We start from the raw sequence: 12,077 nt of genomic DNA on the forward strand, positions 1-12,077 counted from the left end.
GCATATCAGGAATGGTTGCACCTAATTTGCGCCCTGACCGTGCTACAGCACTTACGAGTCTTCTGAATTCGTACAGCGATATTTTTGATTTCGGTGACTGCCCCTTAGGACAAACGTCCCTCGTTACACATCGTATCGACACCGGAGACGCCCGCCCAATTCACAGAAGACCTTATCGAGTCGCCATTTCAGAACGACGCGTCATACAAGATGAAGTGGACAAGATGTTAGCAAAAAACTTTATAGAGCCTTCGAGCAGTCCCTGGGCGTCGCCTGTCGTGCTTGTCAAAAAGAAGGACAATACCTGGAGATTCTGCGTTGATTACCGACACCTCAACAAAATTACAAAGAAAGACGTTTACCCGCTCCCCAGGATAGATGATGCCCTCGACTGCTTGCACGGTGTCAGCTATTTCTCTTCCATTGATCTTCGTTCCGGTTATTGGCAGATCGCAGTCGACGAACGGGACCGGGAGAAGACCGCCTTCGTCACTCCCGATGGCCTGTATCAATTCAAGGTGATGCCTTTCGGCTTGTGTAATGCGCCCGCAACATTCGAGCGCATGATGGACTCTCTCCTGCGCGGCTTGAAATGGACGACATGCTTGTGCTATCTCGATGACGTCATTGTATTTTCCTCTACATTCGAGAGCCATCTCCATCGCCTTGATGCCATTCTTGGCGTCTTCCGAAGAGCTGGCCTTCAGCTGAACTCGAAGAAGTGTACCTTCGGCCGACGTGAACTCAAGGTGCTCGGTCACGTGGTCGACGCCCGTGGCGTTCAACCCGACCCAGACAAAATACGTGCTGTAAGTGCATTTCCTACACCCCGTTGTACCAGTGACGTACGTAGTTTTCTTGGGCTTTGCTCCTATTTTCGGTGGTTTGTACCCAACTTCGCGGAGACGGCTCGACCACTCACCAATCTTTTGAAGAACGGCACTCCATTTTGCTGGGACCAAGAACAATCTCAAGCCTTTTCTGCGCTCATTGCAGCCCTCACCAACCCGCCCGTCCTGGCACACTTCAATCCCTCGGCCCCAACGGAGGTACGCACCGACGCCAGTGGTCACGGTATTGGTGCCATACTCGCCCAACAGCAGATGGGTCGCACTCGCGTCATTGCTTATGCTAGTCGCCTCCTTTCTGCAGCTGAACGGAATTACTCGATCACAGAACGTGAGTGCTTAGCCCTCGTGTGGGCCATTACAAATTTTCGCCCCTACTTGTTTGGCCGCCCGTTCTCCGTCATCACAGACCACCATGCCTTATGCTGGCTTTCTACGCTGAAGGACCCTACTGGTCGCCTGGGCCGTTGGGCCTTCCGCCTTCAGGAATACACTTTTTCTGTCATCCACAAGTCTGGCCGGCTGCACGCTGACGCCGATTGCCTGTCCCGCAACCCGGTAGATCCACCACCTGCGAGCATGTGTGACGATGACACATATGTGTTGGCCATCTCCGACCTTTCAAACATTCGCCATGAGCAGCGCTTAGATCCGAAGCTTAACAGCATTATCAGTCGCCTCAGCACTGACAACTTTGACGCTACCCTAGCTCTGTTTGTGCTCCACAACGGCACCTTATACCGACGGAATATGCGACCAGATGGCACCGAGCTTCTGCTCGTAGTCCCCGAACACCTGCGTACCACCGTTCTTCAACAGCTGCACGACACACCTACAGCGGGTCATCTTGGCGTATCTCGTACGTACGACAGCGTCCGCCGCCGCTTTTTTTTTGGCCAGGCCTCTATAGCTCTGTCCGTCGTTACGTGGCTTGTTGTGACCGGTGTCAGCGACGGAAGAAGCCCTCGGTTATGCCAGCTGGATCCCTGCAGCCGATCGACATCCCAGTAGACCCGTTTTCCCGAGTTGGTCTTGACCTTCTCGGGCCTTTCCCACTTTCTGCGTCGGGGAATAAATGGATTGCGGTGGCCACGGACTATACTACGCGCTACGCTGTCACCCGAGCGATACCCACCAGCTGTGCAACTGACGTGGCTGCGTTTCTTCTGCACGACGTCATCCTGCTCCATGGTGCTCCACGCCAGCTGCTCACTGACCGTGGCCGTTCTTTCTTGCTCGAGTAGTCGACGAAATTCTTCGGTATTGCTCCATCAAGCACTCTTTTACCACCGCGTACCATCCACAAACGAACGGCCTCACCGAACGCCTCAACCGCACGCTCACGGACATGCTGTCAGTGTATGTCTCGGATGATCACCGTGACTGGGATATTACTTTGCCGTTTGTAACGTTTGCGTACAATTCCTCTCGTCACGACACAATGGGCTACTCACCCTTTTATCTTCTATACGGCCGTGACCCTCCCCTTCCGTTTGACAGCGTACTGCCACCCACCGCTAACGCCAGTGCCTACGTTCGTGACGCCATCTCCCGAGCTGACGCCGCCCGTGTTATCGCTCGTCGCCGACTAGCTTCCTCACAAAGTTCTCAAAAACGGCGCCATGATTCTCGCCACCGGGATGTCCACTACTCTCCGGGCTCTCTCGTCTTGCTCTGGACTCCCGCTCGTAAAGTAGGGCTGTGTGAGAAGCTCCTGCCACGATACACAGGACCCTACCGTGTTTTACGGCCAGTCACTCCTGTGACATACGAGATCGCCCCTGCACATCCGCCGCAACAGTCCTCTATGCCACGCACCGAGATTGTTCATGTCGCCCGGATGAAGCCGTATTACCCCTGTAGTACTTCGTCCTAGTTCGCACCGGGACTGTGCTTTTCGTGGGGGGGGGGGGGGTAATGTGACATATATGCACTGCATCGCTGGAAGTTGAAGATGAAAACAATCAGCAACAGTGACACAGAAGAAGACAAAGTGGTAGCAACGATTGATGCTAGAATAAGGTCGACGCTGCTGTGTTTCTGTGTTCTGTGTGCGGTGCCAGCCTGGACTAACCTTCGTGGACTAGCCTTGCCACGTTACAATATGTTCAGACCACCTCATGCGAGAGTCGAATACAACACCGAGCGATTTGAACTGGTCTATAATCTCAATAATGTTATTTTCTTGATGCAGAGTATTGTTTACTGTAATATCCAGGCTAAGGGGACGAAAAAAGACTGCTTTGGTCTTGGTAGAGTTAACTACCAAACCATTAGCGTGGACCATTTGTGGAGAGCACAAAGAACCAGATTTGCACTATTGATGAGTTCATCGGCAGAAGATCCCCTAAGAAAAAAACTTGTGTCGTCAGGGTACTGAATACAATTTGTATGATAGGCTATGCTCGCAAGGTTGTTAGCATAGACATTAAAGAGGAACGGGTCGAGAAGTCTACCTTGCGGGACACCAGATTCAATCAAAAGAGAGCTAGACTTGTAATTATCGACCGAAACGACCTGCTTGCGCATGTTTAAATAAGAACGAAAGAGTTGGAGGGAAAGACCACGGACACCATAGCTTTCAAGTTTACAGAGTAGTATTTCATGATTAAGAAGGTCGAAAGCTTTTGTAAAGTCGATGAAAATACCAAGGGTCAAACTTTTAGCTTCGATATTATTTAAAATTATTTCCTTTTGCAAGAGTAAAGCACATTCCGTGGACTTGCCCTTTCGAAATCCAAACTGACTGGCATTTATTAAGGCATGTTTAGAAAAGAACCCATCGATTCTCTTGAGCATTACGTTTTCAAAAGCCTTTGGAAAAACATAAAGAATAGAAATTGGCCTATAGTTTGTCATCTTGTTTCTATCGCCTCCTTTGAAAATAACAGTTACGTTTGCATATTTCATTCATGCAGGAAATATTCCTGACGTGAACGAAAAGGTAACGATGTAGCTTAAGCATGGTGCTAAGAGATCCGCAACAAATTTAACTGGTTTAATTTGGAAGCCATCAAAATCGGTGCAACTTGTAGCTTTTAGGTTCATTATAACGCTAAAAACTTCCTCGCTGGTCGTTAAATGAGAAGCAAAAGTCTCTAAACCTGCACTTTGGAGAAACCGAAGTGCTTCGACCGCGGAGCCACTCGGTCTAAAGCTTGTGAAGAAGTCATTGAATTTTTCTGCCAACAAAGAGCGGGAATAGGGCATGCCATCGGTCACAAGCTGACCTAAGTGCGTATTTTTATTCTTGTTTAGAAACGATTCATTTCAAAGTTTCCAAAATGCTCTCGGACCTTTCCTGCTAGTGAGGATACGCGATTGATAGGCAGATTTAGATCTTCGTAGCTCGTAAGTTAACTTGTTGCGGTATTTTTTAAAGCTGTAAGGTGCTAAGGGTTCCGAGTGGACATAAAGCATTTGAAGAGCCTAGACTTATGATTCATCATTCTGACTTGTGTTGGAGTCACCCAGGGTTTGCGGAGTTTTGTGTTTGTTTCTTTGTTTTCCAGGGAAACCACTTATTATAAATGTCTTTCAAAATACTTAAAAAGAGCTCATAAGATTCATCAACGGAAGAACAGGCAAGAACACAATTCCAATCTGCAACGCGGACAGATTCGCGAAATCGGGCAGGTGTCACATCAGTTATACATTTATAAGCAAACCTATTTGGTTGTGCGTAACTTTGTGAGCAGCCATGTGGCACGAATACGAAAATGGCACAGTGGTCACTAAGGTCACAAGCAATAGTACCAGCAGAAACCACGGCGGAGACAATGTCTACTATAAAAAGGTCAATTGTACTTTTTGACGTCGGTGTTATCCATGCGGGTGTAGTGATAATGTTTCTAAAACCATTAGAAGCAATTGTGTGATTCAACTGGCGATTTATACTAGAAGGTTCAAGTGTATTAGTGTTGAGGTCACCACCAATAATAGTAGAGTATTAGACTTCAGAGGCAAAATCTAGAAATTTGTCAAGATGTGTTGTGACGCTGGGACTAAGTCGACCCGACCTTCACGTGGTAGCGTGCAGAGACTCCGGGTTGATTAAGGATTGAATCTTCGAAGTTGGTAAAATATATACAAGCAGGTTTAATTGCACTTTGAGAAAACTTATTTACATGAAAAAAGGGTATATCAGCAAAATGGCAAGCGTTAAGAGTTCATAGCGAGAAGCGTCTGGATGAGCCTATTACCCAGGGCTCAGAGCCTCATTTCGTGCTCTGCAACGTCCTTAAAACCCCCCATGTCCAGCCCCTCTCGGAAGATGCTGACCAATCAGTTCCAGTGCACACCCCTCAGATATCGGCAACCAATCGATCACATCACTGCACTGATGGTATGATGCACTGACTGGTCCAGTATTGTTTCGTCGGGCGTGGTCACTTGTTGGCGGGTAGAGCTTGGGAACGGCGAGGAGGTAAATTTCGATTCTTCTGCAAAGATTCGCTATGTTGGTTCCGGCAAGTGAATTTCCTTCTCAGAAACCCAAGTGTGCGTGCGCGCCAAGAATACTGCTCCCAGCATGGTCCCTTTCCGGCAATTGCAACTCTTTCCTGCATTCCCGGGAAATCATCTAATGGCCGTAATCATCATGCTCCTTTCTTCTCCTGTACGTCAGCGGACGTGTCACTTCGATCGTCGCCTTTGGACAATAGGCATTCCTCACTTGACAATAGCGCCTCTCGACGGGAAGGGTGAACAGTTGAACAAAAGCACTTCCAGCTATTTCTGACAGGGCGACGTTTCTTTGTATTTTTTCTTGACGTTCCCTTGACAGGGCCAACTTGGCAGTTGCAGGGTCACGACAAAGCAAAGCATGCTCACACAAAAAGATTCATGGGAACAGGCTCACTTAGAACCCTTGCACCAACAGCACATATCAATACCATGCCCACAGGCGGACAATAGTGCGCGCAAGCGAGGACCATGCACGGTCACAACACCCCGCAAGGGCATCTTGTGTAAACTAGGTGTTGGTGCTTTTTTCCACCACGGACCCTGAGCCCCCATACTGAAGCTGTCATCCGTACCGTGGCGAAAGGTTGAGAGGTGGAGGGAAGAAACCTTGAACGGTGGCGGTCGAGGCCATGGTCAAGTCTCGGCTGATGGGCTCCTCGCCTGTCCACCAGGCGAGGGGCTCCGGGACCTTCCTCTGCGTATAAGGGTGAACCAGAGGCGACATATATTAGGACCCCTTAAACAATTCATACTGCATGGAAAAACTACCTTTAAAAAAACCTGATCGACCCCCGAAAAGGAGTCGCACCGAAGTGACGCAAAAAATCAGTACGCCAACTGAGAACTTTCCAAAATTTCTTGTCTTGCGCTCTATAACCGAATCTCAACCAGTAAATGAACTGTCAGTCTTTCTGATTGCCAACTCTCTGAAAGCCATCATTGGGGCAAACTACAAAGCGAAAAAACTAGGATCTGGTGACCTGCTAATAGAGGTATCAGACAAAAGTCAATCTGACAACCTTCTCATAACAAAAACATTTGCTCACCTTGACGTTCAGGTATCACCCCACCGCAGTCTTAACAGCTGCCAGGGAGTTGTTTCTGAGCGAGACCTCCTAAACGAAACAGAATCAGATCTCCTTTAGGGCCTACAGAACCAAGGTGTAACAGCAGTACGAAGAATAACAATCAGGCGAAAGAACGAAGAAATAAAAACGAAACATATTGTTCTCACCTTCAACCGAAGCACACTTCCTGAATTTATCAATGTGGAATTCATCCGATGCAAAGTTAGCCCGTACATACCAAGCCCCTGCAGGTGCTTCAAGTGTCAGCGGTACGGGCATGGTAGCCAGACATGTCGAGGACGTCTTACCTGTGCCAAATGCAGCGCACATGACCATGCAACCGATAAATGCAGTGCAACTGACTACAAATGTGTGAACTGTGAGGGCACCCACCCTGCATACTCACGGTCCTGTGCAGCCTTTCAGGCCGAAAAAGAAGTAATCAATATAAAGATAACTGAGAAGATGACATACGGAGAGGCGCGAAAAAAGCACAGAATGCTTTCCTCCGCTCCCTATGCTGACGCAGCCCGCAGAGGGGCCAGGCCGCGTCTAGTAACGGCGGGCACGCAGTGCAATGCTGCTGACGTGCTCCCACCACGGCTCCTCACTAAGCAGCCACCGGCTGCCCCAATCTTTGCAATCCCGGAGGTCACTTTCCCCCAGACGTCCGGGACACCAAAGACATCTGAGAGGGACGTGGTTCCTCTTGAAAAACCTCCTGCCTCCATGCCTTCACCAGAGGCGATGGAGGTGAGCACGGACTCCGCAGCGTCAGCGGCGCCTAGGGAGTCCGCCAATGAGAGGCGGGGCCTGCTGGACCGCCTCAAATCAAAAAAACATACACCAGTTAAGCCCCCTGATAAGGGCGGCGAGTCTTAACCCTACTCTATATTCTTTCCACACCTACCAAAATGGCTACCGAGAGCATCATTTATTGGAACTGTCGATGACTCCTAAAAAATCTGGATGACGTATATGAAATCCTCGCCGAACACCAGCCAAACATAGTTTGTCTGCAAGAAACGCATCTGAAACCAACAGACACAAGTTTTCTCAAGCAGTATCGTGTATTCAGGAAAGATAGGCAAGGCAGTACTCACCCCTCCGGTGGCGTTGCCATTATAACACAAAAGTCAATCGCTTGTCCAAACATCCCGATTAACACAGACTTAGAGGCAGTGGCAATACAAGCGTTAATATTCGGTAAAATAACAACGGTATGTTCGCTGTATATTCCGCCAGATCATAGACTATGCAACAAAAATTTTGAAAAGCTGATTGACCAGCTCCCAGAACCATGGCTGCTGGTCGGAGACTTTAGTGCCCACCACCCATTATGGGGATGTACAAGAAGGGACTTCCGAGGTGCACTAATTGAAAAGTTCTTGTTGTCCTCAGGATGATGTTTACTCAACTCAAAAGAGCCAACATACTACAGCTCAGCTCATAATACGTACACAGCCATTGACTTAGCCATTGGCTCTCCGATGCTCTTGGCAGCTACAGAGTGGGTTGTTATTGACAATCTATATAGAAGCGACCATTTTCCCATATCTGTGAAGTACACAGGCAATAAAAATGTAAATGCACCTAGTCCCAGGAAATTTAAAGGATATGTGGCCAACTGGCAGATGTTCAGGGAACACTCAGCTCTGCCCTGTTCATCAGTTACTGGCTTAGGCGTTGACGAATCTCATCTCTTGATCACGCTGCACATTATAGATGCTGCAGAAAAACACATTCCACAAACATCAAGTAAGCCACGAAACAAACGAAGTCCGTGGTGGAATGCAGAATGTAAAACTGCCCGTGAAACACAAAACAAGGCATGGTCGAAGTTACGCCGATACCCCACGGCTGAAAACCTAATAGAATTTAAGCGCGCAAAGGCAAATGGCAAACGTGTTCGACGCATCTCCAAGCGAGAAAGCTGGTCATCATTCCTTTCTTCTGTGAACTCTTATTCTGATGCTCACAAAGTATACAACAGAACAAGAGCACTCAAAGGAAATAACACTCTCCCAACACCCCTTGTCAGCACTAGTGGTGACTCCCTTCAACACCAAGCAGACACACTAGGGCAACACTTCGAATATGTATTCAGCTCAGCGCACTATACAGATTCTTTTTTGCGGCACAAGGTAACTGAGGAGAGGAAGCCTATATGTGATAAAAGACCGTGCACAGGAGGGTACGATAGCCCTTTCACCATGCAGGAGCTGAAGATTGCACTTGGCACATGTGGGAACACAGCACCAGGTCCTGACAAGATCACATATGGAATGCTCAAACACCTGCATACGAGCACGCTTGAAACCCTACTTTGCCTGTAAAATAAAATATGGGCCACAGGACGCTTTCCTAAAGCATGGAAGGAAGCGATGATTATCGCGATATTAAAACCCGGAAAAGAACCCACTCTTGCTGCCAGTTATCGGCCTATTGCTCTAACCAGCTGCTTATGCAAGCTTTTTGAAAAAATGGTAAATCGCTGCCTCCTACAATTCCTTGAATACAATGGTCTTCTTCATCCTAACCAAGCTGGTTTTAGAGCTGGGCGGTCAACAGCTGATCAGCTCATTGCATTCGAGTCTTATGCAAGGGATGGTTTTGTACATAAACAGCATTGTTTATCTGTCTTTTTCGATCTCGAAAAAGCATATGATACGACTTGGCGCTATGGTATCATCCGCGACCTCTTCTCTCTTGTCATCACAGGGAACATGTTGAATACAATTCGAAGTTACCTGTCTGAACGGGCCTTCGAAGTTCGTGTTGGCAATGCATACTCAAAGCAGTACATACAGGAAAATGGTGTCCCTCAAGGTGGTGTTCTCAGTTGCACACTTTTCATAGTCAAAATGAACTCTTTAAAAAGTGTGTTGCCAAAAACCATTTCTTGCTCTGTATATGTTGATGACATCCAGATAAGCTTCAAATCTTGCATCATGGCCATCTGTGAAAGACAGATTCAGCTAGGTGTTAACAAATTCTCCAGGTAGGCTGATGACAATGGGTTTAAATTTAACTCTGAAAAAAGTGTTTGTGTACTTTTCTCTAGGCAGCGTGGCGTCAGACCCGACCCCAACATTAGACTGAATGGTCAGAGCCTTGCCTTTAAAAAGGAACATAAATTTCTTGGCGTAGTGGTTGACGAAAAACTTTCCTTCATTGCCCACATAAAACAGTTGCGACTGAAGTGTCTCAAAGCAATGAATCTGCTAAACATTCTCTCTCATCGGTCATGGGGTACAGATCGCGACTGCCTTCTGAGCCTTCTAAATAGTGTAGTTCTATCACGCATAAACTATGGCTCGATTGTCTATGGGTCAGCATCATCCTCTGCAATAAAATTACTCGATCCCGTGCACCACCTCGGCCTTCGCCTCGCTACGGGCGCTTTTCGAACTAGCCCAATTGCTAGCCTTTATGTCGAGGGGAACCGATGGTCATTACAACGAAGGAGAGAATTTACTTGTGTAACTTATGCTATGAAGGTACTATGTCAACTGAACCATCCATGTCGCCGGCTCCTGCTTGACAAAACTAGCACAGCACTCTTCTCAAGAAAACCATCTCTAACACCGCCATATCCAGTCAGAGTTGCCACGCATATTGAACAACTGGAAGTTCCGATTAACAGCCTTCATACAACTTCACCAAAAGACTTAATTGCTCCTTGGGAAATGCATGCTGTTAATTGTGACCTGTCGTTTCTTGCAGTGGGGAAGCACGCATCCTCTATTGCCATACAGCGGCACTTCATGTTACTTCAGGCGAAGTACACTTGTGATGAATACTACACCGATGCTTCGAAGTCTGCTCAAGTGTCCTGTGCAGCACATGGACCACACTTTTCACTTTCAAAAACACTGAGCAGACATACAAGTATATTTACCGCTGAATGCCATGGAATCCTGCTAGCTGTGAGACACATTATAGAAAAGAAAATACAGACATCGATCATCTACACAGACTCCCTCAGTGTTTTAATCTCCCTATCCTTTCGAAAGTGGCACAATAAGAACCCAGTCTTGAATTCCCTTTATAACTCCCTTATGTCTGCCCATAAACTAGAACTTAATATTACACTGTGTTGGGTGCCAGGCCACCGCTGTATACCAGGTAACGAGGCAGCTGATAGGCTTTCTGCATCAGCTGCCCTTAGAAACACTACAGACACTGACAACATATCATATCAGGATCTCAAGCCACACATCAAAAACACGATCAGACAACAATGGCAAGAGGAGTGGGACACGGCAACTGAGAATAAACTACACACAATAAAACCAAGGATAGGCAGATACACTACAGAAAAACAAAACAGATTCAAAGAAGTAGCTCTGTGCAGGATGAGAATAGGTCACTCATACACAACACATTCATACCTTTTAACAAACTCTCCTGCACCACGTTGTTCGAGATGCGGTTGCCGGCTCACAGTTCTCCATATTTTAATTGAATGTCAAAGACTTGAACAGCATAGGAGACGTCACTTTCCTGAATTATACACGAAACAAATACCGACACATCCATCCATCTTTCTTGGCGATCATCCAATGTTCCCTTTAGAAAGACTTTTTAAATATTTATTAAAAGTAGGCTTTTTATATGGAGTCATTTATCAACATGGGCGTCAGCCCGTTTCTTTTATTTAAATGGCTTTCTTTTAAAGAAATTGTTGCTGAGGCAACTTATTCTTTTAACACGTACATCTCACCCTTTCAGTTTTACTCAGACCACTAAACACCTTAACTCAATGTTTTTAGGCCCTATACACCACTGCTTTTAGACTACACACTCCGGAAAAACTTTTAGGCCCTATACACCATCGTATTTAAGTACTTCATTAAACACCTCACCTCAGACATTTTATGAACTTCAGTTGTCACTTCACCTTGTGTTTTGGCGCTCTTTGGCCAAAGATGCCCTTGCGCCATAAAAAATCAGTCCATCATCATCATGCACGGTCACAACAGCCTCCTCCCCCGCCAGAAGAGTCACAGAGGGCAGCAGTCGCAGCTGCTGCATGAAGAGACGACTTAATGGCCTGCACATGAACGCTTGAAGCTCGCTTTTGCTTGTCGCATTGTCTTGATTGTCGTAGGCCAAATTGCTTGAGCTGTCTCTGAAACTCAACCACATGTTTAAGCAAGCACTCGGCTCCCGTTTGAAGAGACCAGGTCAAAAGAAAACTGCCATCGTTGTCCGAGAAAAGCCCACGCTCAAGACGCTCAGGACCCACGTATGCCTAGAAAGCCAAACGTGCTGCTTTGCATAGTCACACATATACAAGCGCACAAAAGAAAAGAACCTGAGTATCAATTTGGATACATGGTGTGGAGCACCTCGAACCGCTTAGAAACAGCGGCTAAGCGCGTCCGCATTCTCATTTAACTTCCCCTTTTTGTAACTTATTTCAAAATTGTACTGCTGTAAAATCAAGCTCCACCTCAGAAGGCGACTGTTCTTCGATGTCGCAGTTTGCAGCCAAGCCAGGAGACAATGGTCCGTCTCTACGGTGAATTTGGCCCCTCCAAGATAGCACTGCAATTTTTGAATGGCCCATACAATGCAAGCGCACTCTTTACGCCTACCAGGGATTTTCACTGCGTAGTTAGTGTTAGAAAGCTTTGCAACGACTTCAGCAGGTCCTCCCCACTGTACTTCGAGCTTATTGTGCCTTGAA

This window comes from Amblyomma maculatum, chromosome 1, assembly GCF_055883805.1.
Source record: "Amblyomma maculatum isolate TAMU_Amacu chromosome 1, ASM5588380v1, whole genome shotgun sequence".
NCBI lineage: Eukaryota > Metazoa > Arthropoda > Arachnida > Ixodida > Ixodidae > Amblyomma > Amblyomma maculatum.